Source organism: Balaenoptera acutorostrata, chromosome X (assembly GCF_949987535.1).
Source record: "Balaenoptera acutorostrata chromosome X, mBalAcu1.1, whole genome shotgun sequence".
NCBI classification, from domain to species: Eukaryota; Metazoa; Chordata; class Mammalia; order Artiodactyla; family Balaenopteridae; genus Balaenoptera; species Balaenoptera acutorostrata.
Window position 1 is genome coordinate 24888100 of NC_080085.1, and position 17423 is coordinate 24905522.

A 17423-nucleotide genomic window follows, 5' to 3' on the forward strand; every position below is an offset into this window, starting at 1 on the left:
TATTTTTTCCCAGTGTGGTTGTGCTATCAATTTTACATAGATATATTCTTATTTTTTAGTTTGGATTCAAATTTAGTGTTCATCTCTTTATAGTCCTTTTAAATGTTTTAATTTCACTTTTTGTATTGAGGTTTTTTTAATTTTAAAAATAGGCTCTCCAACAATATTGACAATGACCAAAACAGGAAATCAAAAAACGATGAAAAACATCTCCCCAGTTTAGACTGCGTAACGTAAGAGGTGTCATGCACCATTCAGGAAACATAAAATGCCACATTCACTTGGTGGGTTGGTATGTCCTACTTAAAATTACAGAAACCTTGAGTTGTAAACCTGCCACTTAGTAAATTTTAAGGCTTACATATACTGTTTTCAAAAATATATATGTATATATACATATACATATTTGTATATATAAAAATCTCACTATTTATGCTGTTTATTGGAATCACCTCTGGGGTTTTAAAAAACACTGATGTCTTGGAGTTCCATTTTCAAATATCCCAGTGTAATTGTTCTGCAGTAAACCCCAGGCATCAGGACTTCTTAAATCTCCCCAGGTGACTGTAGTTATGGAAGCAAGGTTGAAAATCACTGCTTTAGTCTAAAATTAGGTCAGGAATTTGAGGAGCACTCCTAGTTAATAAGAGTCCCCAGAAACCAGAAGCTTAGTGTGGTGACATGCCCTAAAAAGGTCACAATCTCTGCCCAGGAAGACTCAGGTCCCTTGAGATGAGTTCTGTTCATGTCCCCAGGGAAACAGTAAAGCTAAGTCATTAGAATATACTAGCTGTTCCTCTAGTCAGCATCCATTGACAACTTTGCATGGTCAATACCCTGCACCTTTGCTTGCCGCTTTTTGGCTGCACAAAGATACTACCAAAGCTTTGAAATGACCAAATCCTTTTACAATGGTCAGGTTAATGTCTTAGGCCAAATATCACCTAATCCCTATAAGCAGAAGGGAGACAAAATAAAGCTTTAGTATCCTTTGTTGCAGGACCAGCAACGTTAAGAGGCTCTATCAGTCACATACATAAGTGACATTAGGCAGCAGACCAATATGTAAAAATCAGGAATATGCAATATAAATTGAAAAACAAGTTTTCATACTCAGAACTCTTCTTATTAGCAAGAAACACATGGAACATTTTCTTATTCAAGTGGAAATAGATGCCATATAACCAGAATAAATTAGGTGGGTAAGCAAGTTTTATGTTAATAACAATGTGACTTAAAAAGAATGTTCTCTGGATGCAAACAATTATTTTAAAATAATGAGCCCATGATAACAATCTGCATTAGGAACCTGTATTTTATCTACAGAATACATTTTGCTTTCACAAATTTACCTGTTTTAATTAATTTACTATTATTTCTGACCTATTTTATTTTATCGAACTGAAAGGTGCTATTGAGAACATAATTGCAAATTCCTTTATACGTCTCCATTTCATTCAATAAAGTTTATCTAGGTATATCACTAGAATCAAATAAGAAAGCTTCCAAGGAAACTCAAAACCAAAGACGATTTTCAGCATCTACACATTTAAATGTGACATTTGATGTCAGTTTTAACTTTAGAAATAAGCCTCATGATGTTAACCTCTATATTCCATACACCAAGGCTTCATTAATCAACAAACAAATGATAATGCTGAGAAAAATGTATTCATATAGGTATGTAGCTCTGTGGTAGATCAAATATGGCTACAGCAGGATACAAATCAACATACAAAAATCACTTGTGGTTCTATACACTAAAAACAAACTAACCAAAAGAGAAACAGAGAAAGCAATCTCATTTCCAATAGCACCAAAATTTATAATACTTAGGAATAAATTTACCAAGAAGGTGAAAGATCTATACACTGAAAACCATAAGACATTAATGAAAGAAACTGAAGAAGACACAAGTAAATGGAAAGAGCTCATGTTCTTGGATTGGAAGAACTAACATTGTTACAACATCTATATGACCCACAGTGATCTACAGATTCAATAAAATTGCTATCAAAATTATAATGGCATTTTTCACAGAAATAGAAAAAACAATCCTAAAATTCATATGAAACTGCAAGACCCCAAATAGCCAAAGCAATCTTGAGAAAGAAGAAGAAAACTGGAGGCATCATACTTCCTGATTTCAAACTATATTACAAAGCTATAGTAATCAAAACAGTTGGTACTGGCATAAAAACAGACACATAAACCAGTGGAGCAGAATAGAGAGCCCAGAAATAAAACCAGGTATATATGGTCAACTAATCTTTGACAGGGGTGCTAAGAACACACAATGAGGAAAGAATATTTTATTCAATTAATTGTGCTGGGAAAATCAGATATCCATGTGTGAAAGAATGAAATTGGACTCTGTCTTACACCATTCACAAAAATTAACTGAAAATGGATTAAAGACTTAAATATAAGACCCAAAGCCACAAAACCCCTAGAAGAAAACACAGGGAAAGGCTCCTTGACATTGATCTTGGCAATTTTTTTTTTTGATATGACACCAAACACACAGGCAACAGCAGCAAAAATAAATAAGTGGGACTACATCAAACTAACAAGTTTCTGCACAGCAAAGGAAACAATCAACAAAATGAAAAGGCAACATATGGGATGGGAGAAAATATTTGCAAACCATATATCTGATAAGGAGTTAACCTTGAAAATATACAGTTGACCTTTGAACTGCATGAGTCCACTTATACACAGACTTTTTTCAATATATGTATACAGTCAGCCCTTCATTTCTGCAGATGCAGAACCCACAGATATGGAGGGATGACTGTAAGCAACTTGAGTATCCTCAGATTTTGTACCTGTGGGGGTTCCTGGAACCTATCCCCCACAGGTACCAAGGGACAGCCATATAAGGAATTCATACAACTCAATGGCATAAAAACAAATAATCTGATTTTACATTGGGCAGAGGACCAGAATAACATATTTTCCAAAGAAGACATACAAATGGCCAACAGGTATATGAAAAGGTGTTCAACATCACTAATCATCAGGGAGAAGCAAATCAAAACCACAATGAGATATCACCTCACAACTGTTAGTATGGCATAATATGTAAAATTTTTCCCAAACAAAGGCAAATTCATAGAAACAAATTCTAGAATGGTGGTTGCCAGGGGTTGGGGGGTAGGAGAAATTTGTAAATGTGGGCCAAAGGGTAAAAACTTTCAGTTATAAAGTGAATTCTGAGGCTCTAATAAACAGCATAGTGACTATAGTTAATAATATTGTATTGTATTCTTAAAATTTGCTAAGAGAATAGATCTTAACTTTTCTCACCACAAAAAAAGGGTAACTGTGAGGTGATGGATGTGTTAATTAACTTGATCATGGTAAACATTTCACAATGTATACATGTATCAAATCAATACAATGTACACTTTATATACAATTTTACTTGTCAATTATACCTTAATAAAGTTGGGGAAAAAAACATGGCTACAAATTCTTTGATCTTCTCTCATTGAGAGGTGAGGTCTATATCCTCTTCCCTTGAACCTGGGGAGCTCTTGACTGCTTGGAACAATAGAATATTGCACAAGTATTTCTGTGCCAGAGTGTGGGCCCAGGCATTAAAAGACTGGCAGTGTCCATTTCCTGCCTCTTAGAACCATACCATGGGGCAAGTCAGCTGCCATATAAGAAGTCCAGCTACCCTGAGACTGCCATGTCTTCAAGAGCCCAAGCCAGAATAAAAGGCCATGGAAAGTGAGATCCATGTAAAGAGAGTAAGAGACGAGGAGCCCCAAGGCTCTAAGTTTGTGAATGACAAACCCATCTTGGTCCAAACCCTCCCCACTGAAACCATGGGGATCAGAGAAAAAGTATCAGTCAAGCCCTTCCTGAATTCCTTACCCACAAAACAGTAAGCAAACGAAATTGTTGCTTTAAGCTACTAAATATGGGAGTCATTTATTAGATAGAAATAAATGCAACAATCTCAGCTGCTTTCTGACTGCGTAGCAGAGATGTAATGAAGAGCATAGATAACTTGGGCTTTTCGAGGGAATGTTACCATTTTCACCAGAAGAAGCGGTGGAGTAGCTTTAGGTAGTTTTAGTATCTTTGCAGTTATCCATAAAACTGTACCTCAGAAAATAGAGTATGGGGACTTCCCCGGTGGCGCAGTGGTTAAGTCTCCACACTCCCATTGCAGGGGGCCTGGTTTCGATACCTGGTCAGGGAAATAGATCCCACATGCATGCCACAACTAAGAGTTCACATGCCACAACTAAGGAGCTGGTGAGCTGCAACTAAGGAGCCTGAGAGCCACAACTAAGAACCAGTGACACCAAATTAATTAATTAACTAATTTTTAAAAATCCCTTTAATAAACTGGAACAGCAGTATCCTGCCATTATCTTAAAAAAAAAAATAGAGTATGGTCAGTGCGATTAGCTTTTTCATATCTTTAACTTTCTTTGTGACCTACTCCATTTACCTGATCCCAAATGCCCTTAAAACCCAGCTTCCAACTTTATGTCTGTGGTCCACAATCATACTCATGGTGGTTGTACATCCTCACTATTTGTCCAACTTTCATTCTGTGAGTGAAATAATGGTTGATATTAATAAGTATGAATATGTATAGCATGCTTCTAAGAGCCAGGCAGTATGGTAAACACTCTGTATTATCTCATTCAAAACTCTCAGATATCCCATGTGATAAGTTCTATTTCTATTCCCATTACACAGATGAGGAAACTGAGGCTCAGAAAGGGATAGAGACTTGCCCAAAGTCAATGAACTATTAAGTGGGGGAAGAGGGATTCGAACCCAAGCAGGTTTACTCTAGGGCAGACAACACTACACTACTATTCAGTGTCTTTGGATAGTTACTATTCATTTATTAGTTTTGTGGCCTGCAAGAAATGGACCTCATTCACAAATCCCCTTTCAATGTTGGGTGGAGAGGAGTCAGAGTAAAAAGTTTGGATAAATGTGCACTGCTAGACTTTGATCTAAGAGATAACCATCTTCTGAGTGCATTTCATTTTCTTCCACCTCAGATTACATAGTTTAGTTCCAACTTTGTGGTTTATCAAGAGATCATTAACTGCATTTGATTGGACAAATACTCCCTCTCAATGTGGACATTAGTAGCTTGCAGTGTGACTGTTAATTCCAGTCAGTTTACATTAGGTTGAACTGTCAAGTTCACTAGTAAAAGGTAATGTATCTCCAAAATAAATGCTGCTTCAGGGAAGCTTTTCTGTCAATCATTATATTCTTCACAGAATCTTAAATGAGCCAACAAGACTCACGGAAAATTGCCCACACAGATATATCAAGTAGCTCCTTCCACATCTGCAAGCTAGTCAATTAATTCAAAACATTATTAGCCCAGTCAGGAGTTACAGCTAGAAATAGTGACTGTTTCCAAGTTAATATAGGAGTGTCGAACAGGTTGATTTCACAAACAATTGCCCAAAGGAAAGGTCTTTAAGTATTAGTAATAAGTATCTGATTGGATCATGAAGAATGATAGTTAACATGAACCAAGCTTCAGTTTTGCTATTTTTTATACTGATAAATGCTATGGGGGGGCTCAATATGAAAAAACATGGTTCACTTGTGTAAGGTTCCTAATGTTGTCATTAACTGCTATATTTTTGTGTATTGATGCTGTATTTGAATAAATGAAATAAATTATGTGAAAATGACCATTTTAGATTACAAATATTTATGTACGGCTCTACCACCAGTAAGCTCTCTGAGGTTAAGACCTGTTTCTTATTCATTTCTATATTCCTCAGAGCACCCCCAAACCAGTGCCTGGCACAGTTACTCAAAAAAGATAGGATTTGAGTGGAACTGAATTTGAATGTCTTTTTCTTTTAAATAACCATTTTTATATATGCACAAAAGGCATGCAGGTATTCAAAATGGGCTAACCTAGTCTACTACATTAATATTATATTTAGCTTTGCTGAGACATAATTTACATACCATAAATTTCACCTATTTGAAGCATATAATTCAATGGGTTTTAGTATATTTACAGAGTTGTGCAACCATCAATCACCTCAATCAATTTCAGAACATTTTTATCACTCCCAAAAGAAATCCTGTACCCATTAGCAGTCATTTCTCATTCTCCCCACCTACAGCCTCTGGAAACCACTAGTCTACTTCTCGTCTCTATAGATTTTCTCATTCTGGACACTTCATAGAAATGGAGTGATACAATATGTGACTTTTTATACCTGTCTTCTTTAACTTAGCATAATGTTTTTGAGATTCAGCTATGTTGTATCATGTATCAGTACTCCAGTCATTTTTATGGCTAAATAATATTCCACTGTATGAGTATACACATTTTGTTTATCCTTTCATCTGTTGATGGACATGTGAGTTGTTTTCACTTTGGGGCCACTATGAATAGTGGTGCTATGAATATCTATTTACAAATATTTGTGTGGGCATAAGTTTTCATTTCTCTTGGGCATATACCTAGGAGTTGCTGAATCATATGGTAACTGTATGTTTTGAATGAGTAACTTCTAACAATCTCTCCATAAGTTCACTAATTCCACCCCTCTGTAATCTCCACTCCACTAATGAGCCATCCACTGAGTTTTTATTTATATTGTATTTTTCAGTTCTATGATTTACATTAGGTTATTTTTAATAAATTCTATTTCTTTGTTGAGATTTCCTATTTTTTCCTTTGTTTTAAGAGAATTTGTAATTGCTTGTTTATACATTTGTATGATGACTGGTTTAAAATCTTTGTCAGAGTGAAATAAGCCAGACACAGAAAGGCAAATACTGTATGAGCTCACTTATGTGTGAAATCTAAAAAAAAGTTGAATTCATAGAACTGGAGAATAGAACGGTGGTTACCAGGGGCTGAGGAGTGGGGGGAATAGGAGATGTTGGTCAAAGGGTACAAAGTTTCAGTTATAAAATGAGTAAGTCTGGGATTTAATGTACAACATGGTGGCTATGGTTAATAACACTGTACTGTATACTTGAAATTTGCTAAGAAAGAAAATCTTAAGTGTTCTCATCACACAAACACAACAATAACTGTAAAATCCTTGTCAGATAATGCCAAGATCTGATTCATCTTGGTGTTATTATCAGTTGGTTGTCTTTTTTATTCATTCATGCTATGACTTTCCTGGTTCTAGTATGACGAGTAATTTTCTATTTTGTTTTGGACATTTTGGATATTATGAGACTTTGGATCCTATTTAACGTCCCCTTTTTAGTAGGCAGTCCCCTGTTCAAGTTTAGCGTGAGGGCAGTTTGGTGTGCATGTTTTGCTTCTCAGTGGGTCCCAACAACTCTCCTGGCAGCAACACACACTGCTTCATTACAGACAAGTGGGATGGAGGCTTAGCTCCCCACTTGGCTGTGTCGACATTCTCCTGGTGAAAGTGGGGCACCGACTCACACCGAAAGCTCAGCTTCCTGCTGGACGCTGCTGACACGAATAAGGGAAGAAGTTGACTTACTCATATCACCTTGATGCTGCAGGGTGAGGGCAGAAGCTCACTCTTCCAAACGGACCCCTCCGACACCAGGAAAGCAGAGAGGAGGAAGCAGAATGCCAGCTAGTCCCACTTCTTCTCACCTCACTCAGCCTCACTGACTGCAGGTGGAGGTGGAGGCACAGCTCACAGTTGGATCCCACTGACACTGCCCTGGTTGAGAAATCAGAGCACCACCTGCTACTGCCAGGCAGGAAATGGAAGACCAGGTCCCAGCTCAGCCTCGATAACACTATCCCTACAGGGGAACTGGAGTGTACCTGCTGGTTGCATTGGGTGGGGGATGGAAGATCAGCTCCCTTGAATAACCTGCTGACATTACTCAGCAGGGGAATTAGAGTGCTGCCTGCTTCCACCAGGCAGGAAATGGAAGATAAGCTCCCTGCTCAGAAGGTTAGGCCCCTGCCTGGCCCTGCACCTGAAGGAAGGAGAGAATTAGAGCACTACCACCTGCTTCCATGGGGCAAGGTGCAGGCATGGAAGATCAAATCCTCACTCAGCCCCATTGAAATCCTAGAGGTGGGAAACATTGTTTTTGGTGTTTGGCTGAAGTATGGTGGGTGTTTCCATTTTTTTTTTTAATGTTAAACTACCCTTCTCCAGGTCCTTTGGCTAGGGAAAAGGACTTTTTTCCTCCTTTTGTCTTTGTCTATTGGAAATTCTGGATTAGAGGCTTCTGGAGAGCCCTGTCCAGGATATATGGGAGGTAATAAGGAAACACAGAGAATTCACCACCATGCCATTCCTCAAATCCCAAGGTCTCTAGGCAGTTCACCTCTTTCTTCCCACCTTTCAGAGTCTCCCTATGTTTATTTGTTGTGTTGTATCTGGGGATATGGGAAAATATGTATGATCCGAAATGCAAGTGATATGTCAGCTTGCATCATTTGAATTAATTTTTATTCTAGATAACATTTTTAGGCCCTCTTAAAAGTCAAGTTGGCAGTAAAGAGCCCATTTGTGTGGGTAAAACTTGATACAAAATGTCAGCGTTGCTAACATGTTCCCTGGAAAATCCCCTAAGAATATCAAAACATTTCTCTTTTCCCTCCCTATCTTCCAAACATTTTTAATGCTTGTAAGAACTGATTTGGTAGAACCTTTTTTTTTAAGTGTATAATCATCTAAAAACAGCTCTGATTCCGTGAACTAGGAAAGAGAAAATAAAGAGAACCACAACGAGTCTAAGCAGGTAGTTAAATAGGTAGATTTTTGCTGGGGGAGGGGGGGGAAACTAAAGTGTATGCAGCTGACTTCAAAGTAATGTGAGATTAAAAATCTGTATTGCAAAAATGATTTAAATTGGCAAATTAAAATGATACAAAAACGTCAGTTAAAAACAAAAACAAAAGAAAAGCCCTACACATTACAGTTGGAGGTTTCAAAATCATTCCCACAGAAAATGGAAGCATCTTGGAAATTACCAGAAATAATAGAGCATGGAACTAGTCTTCGGATTCTCTGCTTACCATAATTCCCTTTATCAGTTTTAGGGCCAAGAAAGAGGCAGACATATTGGCCCTGGTGCAGTTCTTAACCATGAACCCATCTAATATTTCTTGTCTGTAAAATAGAATACATAATAATGCTAAATGTCTGAAGAAAAAACTGTAAGTTGCCTTCCCCACCTTTCTCCTTGGTGATTATTATTGAAAAAGTTTACCAAGAAACACAACAAAATCAAAATTGACACCAGAATTGTTTTGGTTTCCATTCATCTGTATCCATTTCATTGGTTTGTAAAGTGGTCTCTGTATACAGAAGGCAAGCGAGATGGAAGAAAGAGGCAGCCCCTCCATGTTGGTAGGTGGCAGGTTTAATAAGCAAAGGAACTTACCCACGAGGTTTGTCTTGGGCGCCACAAGATAAGTAGATCTTCACACTTGCCTGCCAGAATCCTAAAAATTTATACAGAGGCCTTAACTGGGTTCCGTCCAGATGGTCTCAACAACACATTGCTCTCTCTCTCAAGGCTGCGTCCTTGATAATGGCTCCCACTGTGGGAACGGTGGGCAGAACGTACATTCCAAGGCCAGGGGAGGGGGGGTTGAGGAGCCTCCATTTGCCTGGGTCCAGCCCGAGGGTCAACCAGCAGTCACATCCTCTCAATGACCTCCTCTAACAATTTTCAGCCCAAGACAGTTCCAGAGGAAGCAGTTTCTCACACAAGAATTTGTGCCTCCCTGGAATTTTCCTACTTCTCAATTAATTCAATTTAGTGTTTATAAAAATAGTGCCTAAGAATAATATTAATTTTCAGCACAATTATAGGAATACAATCTTTTGCATTTCTAAAATGCATAATGCGGGCTTCCCTGGTGGCGCAGTGGTTGAGAGTCTGCCTGCTAATGCAGGGGACACGGGTTCGAGCCCTGGTCTGGGAAGATCCCACATGCCACGGAGCAGCTGGGCCCGTGAGCCACAGTTGCTGAGCCTGCGCGTCTGGAGCCTGTGCCCCGCAACGGGAGGGGCCGCGATAGTGAAAGGCCCGCGCACCGCGATGAAGAGCGGTTCCCGCACCGCGATGAGGCGTGGCCCCCGCTTGCCGCAACTGGAGAAAGCCCTCGCACGAACCGAAGACCCAACACAGCCAAAAATAAATAAATAAATAAATAAATAAAGTAGCTATAAAAAAAAAAAAATTTAAAATGCATAATGCATTTCTACAAGCATTCTGCAGCTTAGATATAGTTATATCTAATTCCAAACTTTTCATAAATCCAATAGTATTATTAGGGAACAACTATAAGATATGGGGTTAAAGCAGCACTTTTCATCTGGTGAGAATACTATCTCTAGCCTTTAATTATGTTCATTCACTTCTTCATCCAAGATGTAAACAACTCTTCCATCTAGGTCTAGGACAAAAGTGTCATTTCCCAAAATCTATTTCTGTGCACATGACCCAGGCTAGGAAAAAGGAAGCACACAGCAGAGACTGCAAGATGTAATTACTTGAAGAAACATCATGTCTCTTGCTGAGTGAAATCTTACCAACGCAGTTTATTAGCAAGTTCGATAAGTCTTGATAAACAATGGGATTAAACTTTTGAAATCAAAGTAAGAAAAGTTTCTGCTTGCTTTAATAATTACTAAAATAAGGGTGAGCAGCAACTTACAGCTTGTTACAGGAAGGCTTTATGGAAACTGTGATTCTAAAAGGATACCTCTGACTCACTAGAATCATTCCAGGCATACAGAGCAAGATGAGGAGGAAAGAAAAAAAAACTACCCAGGAAAGGTATTAAGAAAAGAAATATGTTTAGTCATAGCGAGAGGAGGGAGGGAAGTAGCCTAGGCCCAGAGGAAGCAGGGGAAGCAATATAAATGGGACAGGGATTAAAGGGTTGGGAGGTGAGGGCAGGTCTGGATTAGTTTGAAAGGCAATGAGACCAGGTTAAGTGATTTACTAAAGGTCCCCTACTGAGTAACTGGCAGTTCTACTTCCATCCCTCCTATTTTGGGTTTCCTCTTTAGTTCCTTGTCTCTACACCGAAATAGACATCCTATGTGATTTTCTCTCATTGCGAATCTTTTATACTTTAACTCAGAAAGCCGTGTTTAGAGGACTGTGTAGGTGGTTGTTTTTAATGTTGAATTTTTTTTCCTCTTCTTTGGGAAAACTGCTGGTATAGAAAGCTTCCTTGACTCAGTATTGAGACAAATAAAAGACAAATGTGTTATTCTACTGAGACTGTTGAAATGAAAGTTTGCTTTGAAGTAAGGTACTAGAATACATATGAGAGAATGCTGTTCTTGTCATAAAAACTGGCAGCTGAGCTTTCTTTGCCCTGTCAGAGAGAATGAGAATCTAACGGAGCCAAAGTCAGACTGAGGGAATAGATTTTTTTTTTCCTTAATCATAACTCAGCCTCGGACCAGAAAAGGAAAAATATTAGAGACACAGAATAAATCCCAAATCTGGAGAATATGGTCAATAATCATAAGATTCATGTAAATAAATTTCAAGAATTCAAATTGTCATTGTCTAGTGACAGGAATATTAAAAGTATTAGTGATTATGCCTAAGTATTTTTGAAGAAGTTATTGACTTAGTCCTGTAACTTTGACATAATACAATTTGATTTAACAGAAATCTTTCTATCTTTAGAGTGCAACAGCTTAAATCCATCCATCTGGAGTCTGATGTTTGAAACAGTTATTTCTAGAAGTCTCTGATGATACAAATGAAAATAATTTATAACACAAAGCCTTAAGAAATGACAACAAATACATTCTTGTGTTTTTCTCTCTAGAATTAATTTCACCTTTAATTTCATAACTTACTGACTTGGATTTTTAACACCATATCTATTTTTTTAAATGTGAGTTAGCTTAATATACAATGTTCAAAGAAAACTATTAAATTTAAAGAGAAACCTGAAGAGATATTTGCTCAGTCAATACATTTTTCTATGGTTATATTTCTCTCAGTGATTAAAAAGTTAAATTTAAGTGAAAAGTTGTTCTTTTAAAATTTGTTGAAATAGTTATATTAATTTTAAAAAATTTCCCCAGCTTTGAGATATTATTGACATATATGTAAGTTTAAGGTTTACAATGTGATGATTTGATACACATATATATATTACAAAATGATGACCACAATAAGGTTAGTTAACACCTCATCCCCTCGTCACATTTTTGGTGGGATAAATGACAACTTTCAAGTATATAATGAAGTATTTTTAATCATAGTCACCATGTTGTACAAGAGATCCCCAGAACTTACTCATCTGATAGCTGAAAGTTTGTGCCCTTGACCAACATCTTCCCATCTCCCCCAGCCCCCAGCCGCTGGCAACTAACCTTCTAATCTCTCTTTCTCTGAGTTGGGGTTTCTAGATTCCGCATATAAGGGAGAACATACAGTATTTGTCTTTCTCTGTCTGACTTGTTTTCAGTTAGCATAATGCCTTCAAGTTCCACCCATGTTGTCACAAAAGGCAGGATTTCCTTTTTATGGCTGAATAATATTCCACTTTGTGTGTGTGTGTGCGACACATTGTCTTTATCCATTCATCCGTCGATGAACACAGGTTGTTTCCATATCTCAGCTATTGTGAATAATGCAGCAAAGATCATGTGGGTGTAGATATCTCTTTGAGATAGTGATTCCATTTCCTTCAGATATGTACCCCAAAGTGTGATTGCTGGATCATATGGTGATTCTACTTTTAATTTTTTGAGGAAACTCAATACTGCTGCACCAATTGACATTCCCACCAACAGTGCAGGAGGGTTCCCTTTTCTCCACAGCCTCACCAACACTTGTTATTTCTTGCCTTTTTGATAATAGCCATTCTAACAGGTGTGAGGTGATATCTCATTGTGGTTTTGATTTGCATTTCCCTGATGATTAGTGATGTTGAGCATCTTTTCATGTACCTGTTGGTCATTTGTATGTCTTCTTTGGGAAGTTTCTACTGAGTTTCTAATTGGTTTGTTTGGGGTTTTTTTGTTTGTTTGTTTTTTAAATTTTTATTTTATTTATATTTTATGGCTGTGTTGGGTCTTCGTTTCTGTGCGAGGGCTTTCTCTAGTTGTGGCAAGTGGGGGACACTCTTCATCGTGGTGCACGGGCCTCTCACTATCACGGCCTCTCTTGTTGCAGAGCACAGGCTCCAGATGCGCAGGCTCAGTAGTTGTGGCTCACGGGTCTAGTCGCTCCGTGGCATGTGGGATCTTCCCAGACCAGGGCTCAAACCCTTGTCCCCTGCATTGGCAGGCAGATTCTCAACCACTGCGCCACCAGGGAAGCCCTGTTTGGGTTTTTTCACTACAGAATTGTATGATTTCCTTATATATTTTGTATATCAACCCTTTATCAGATACATGGTTTGCAAATATCTTCTCTCATTCCATAGGCTGCCTTTTCATTCTGTTCATCCTTTATTTTTCTGTGCAAAGTGTTTTTAGTTTGAAGTAGTCCCACTTGTTTATTGTTCCTTTTCTTGCTTGAGCTTTTGGTGTCATATCTAACAAATCATTGCTAAGACCAATGTCAAGGAGCTTTTTCCCTATGTTTTCTTCTAGTAGTTTTACAGTTTCAGGTCTTATATTTAAGACTTTAATCCATTTGAGTTAATTTTAGTGACAGTGTAAGATAGGCGTCCAATTTCATTCTTTTGCAAGTGGATATCCACTTTTTCCTCCTTTCCCCATTGAGTATTCCTGGCCCCCTTGTCAAATTCTAGTTGACCATATAAGCATTAGTTTATTTCTGGGCTCTCAATTCAGTCCCATTGGTCTATTTATGTTTTCATGCCAGTACCATATTATTTTGATTACTATAGCTTTGTAGTATATTTTGAAATCAGGAAGTGTAATGCCTCCATCTTTGTTCTTCCCCCTCAGGATTGCTTTGGCTATTCAAGGTCTTTTGTGGCTCCACACAAATTTTAGATTTTTTTTCTATTTCTGTGAAAATTGCCAGTGGAATTTTGATAGGAGTTGCACTGAATCTATATATGGCTTTCATTAGTATGCATGCTTTAACAGTAATAATTCTTCCAGTGCATAAACTTGGGATATCTTTCCATTTTTTGTGTGTCTTCTGATTGATTGCATCAACGTCTAGTCATTTTCAGTGTACAGACCTTTACCTCCTAGGTTAAATTTATTCCTAAGTATTTTATTGTTTTTGATGCTACTATAAATAGGATTATTTTCTTTATTCCTTTTTCAGATGGTCATTGTTAGTGTATAAACTGCAACTGATTTTTGTATGTTGATTTTTGTATCCTGCAAACTTTACTGAATTTGTTTATTCTAACAGTTTTTTGTCAGGTCTTTAGGATTTTCTATGTATAATGTCACATCATTTGCAAACAGAGAAAATTTTACTTTTTCCTTGCCAATTTGGATGCCTTTTATTTCTTTTTCATGCCTAATTGCTCTGTCTAGGACTTCCATTACTATGTTGGATAGGAGTGGTGAGTGGACACCCTTGTCTTGTTCCTGACCTTAATGGGAAGGCTTTCAGCCTTTCACCATGGGGTATGATGTCAGCCATGGCTTTGTCATATATGGCCTTTGTTATGCTCAAGTATTCTCCTTCTATACCCAATTTATTGAGAGTTTTATCATGAAAGGATGTTGAATTTTGTCAAATGTTTTTTCTACATCTACTGTGATGATCATATGACTTTTACTCTTCATTCTCTTAATATGATGTATCACGTTTATTGATTTGCATATGCTGAATCATCCTTGCATCTCAGGGATAAATTCCACTTGATAATGGTGTATGATCCTTTTAATGTGCTGTTGAATTCAGTTTGCTAGTATTTTGTTAAGAAGTTTGCATCTATATTCATGAGGGATACTGGCTTGTGGTTTTCTTTTCTGATGGTGTCCTTATCCGGCTTTGGTATCAGGGAAACATGGCCTCATAAAATGAGTTTGGGAATATTCCTTCCTCTTCAAATTTTTGGTAGAGTTTTAGAAGAATTAGCGTTACCTCTTTTTTAAATGTTTGGTAGAATTCACCAGTAAAACATCTGCTCCTGGGCTTTTCTTTGGGGGGAGGTTTTTGATTATTGATTCAACCTGCTTACTTGTTATTGGTCTGCTCAAAATTTATATTTCTTCATGATACAGTCTTGAGAGGTTGTGTGTTTCTAGGAATTTATCCAATTCTTCTAGGTTATTCAATTTGTTGCATATAATAGTTCACACAATCCTTTGTATTTCTGTTGTATGAATTATAACGTCTCCCCTTTTGTTTCTGATTCTATTAGTCTTCTCTCATCACGATTCCCGGGATCTTTCAGTTGTTCCCAGATACCATTCCTCAGTGTGCCCTCCATGTTTTCCCATCATGATTGCAAGATGGCTATTGCAGCTCCAAGCCTCACATCATCACTAGTCAGCTTCCAAAGCAGGGAGGAAGGGAAGGAAGGGGAATTGTTCCTCACATGCCACCGTCTTATCAGTGAGGACTGTCTTTTGCAAAAGACTCGGCAGCATTTTCATCAGTCTTTCCCTCCACCATATGAGAGGCTGGGAAATAGGATATCTGGGCACTCTGGGTCTTTAACATGGAGGAATAGCAAAACCAGCAAAAAAGAAAGGGAAATCAAGGTCACTTGGTTATGCTCAAGTATTCTCCTTCTATACCCAACTTGTTGAGAGTTTTATCAGCCAATAGTGTCTGCCACATATGATGAGAAAGTAAAGAGCTAATAGAGAGATTAAATATATTATATATTAATATAATATAATAAATATATGTTAGAGAAAAGGGTGATTGCAGATCAATATCTCAGAGGAGAGAGGTTAGGATTCTATCAAGATTCTAGAGCACTGGTGAAGAAACAGCTCATCTTCTGAACCAAGGAGCAAAGAAAGAAATGAAGATGTATAAGTAAGTAGGGGTCAGTGTAGGAAGCTGGGGGTATTTTCACTTGAGATGACCAAGTAGGAAAAGAGATAGGGAAATGAATTCCCCTTTGGAAAAGTCCTGCAAAACAATACTCTGAATGCAGCCCCAAACAAGTTCTATGCAACACAGACTCTTCTCTAGAATTCAGTTTCTCTGAGCAAGCCTCTGTCCACCCTGAGGGCAACTGCCAGGCATCCTTTCTCATCCCACTTCCAAACAGGTCACCTCTGTAAGACATACTCCTTCAGTAACTGAATTACAATTTTGGACATTTCTATGACCCACGTATAAACCTAGGAGAACACAAACACATTACAGCTCTTTTCAGAAAACCCACTTTTCATCTGCTATTTTTAAATGAGAAAGGAAGTAATATATAGCTTTGATCTTATAAACTGTATGAGGTCAAAAATTATTCAGGGGAGTGCAAGTAATTAATGCAGCTATTATCCTCTGAATTTTCCATTGCAAAAGCCTATATTCATTTTTTCTGCCACCCAGAAAGCTTCTGATACACCTCTCCTTCCATTTGGTTCGTTGGGATCCATTAATGTTTGAAAAAGTTAATGTCAGTTTATGTACACCATAATTATGATATAAAACTGCAAAAATCTATTATGGAACATAATATAGCAAACTAGTCCTATATTTCAAATATTTATGAAGAATTACACGTTTAATATTACCTTCCCCTTCTAGAAATAGAATTTATCAACAGAATTTTTTTCTTTATATAGAAGTGTTGAATTATAAAAAACATTTAATATAAAAAACAAATGCTTCGAAATCATTCCCTGGTGTTTCACATTTTTCCATAACTATATCATAATCATGGGCTAACCTATTTATTACCTATTACATACTTTCAAATGATGCTTTTGTTCTTAAGACAAAAATGATGCAACTAGAGATTTAAAGTGAAGTAGACTTTAGAACTATAACAAATACCATATGCTAAAGTGAAGTAGCTGAGATTATTGCTTAAATTGTAGATGCCTCGTGAGGAGAAAAAAGTCCAAGGACCCATTTATTCTTGGACCCAGGGTAGGTCTCTCACTCTTTTAGAGCTGATTTCGGGAATTAAACATAGTAATGTAGACGTAAAGCTTCTTAGTTAATTCGTAGTCTGACTAATTGTTGTTCCATGGTATTATGAGTTCAGTGTTTTGATGAATAGGAATACAGCCAAATACTTTTCAGAAACTACTTGCTTACAGCTTTTAAAGCATTTATTGCAGGTGGGTCCCTGTGGACTAGTGAACAGAAGATTTTTGACATTTATCAGTTGGAAGATGGTCAGTGCAAATTGACCTCATTAATCCTCATTCTATTAGTGTTAGTTGAAGCCTCATTTGTACTGAAAATTTTATGGCGATATCAATGACTTTAGAAAGAGGATGTGGGGCTTCCCTGGTGGCGCGGTGGTTGAGAATGTGCCTGCCAATGCAGGGCACATGGCTTCGAGCCCTGGTCTGGGAAGATCCCACATGCCGCAGAGCAACTAGGCC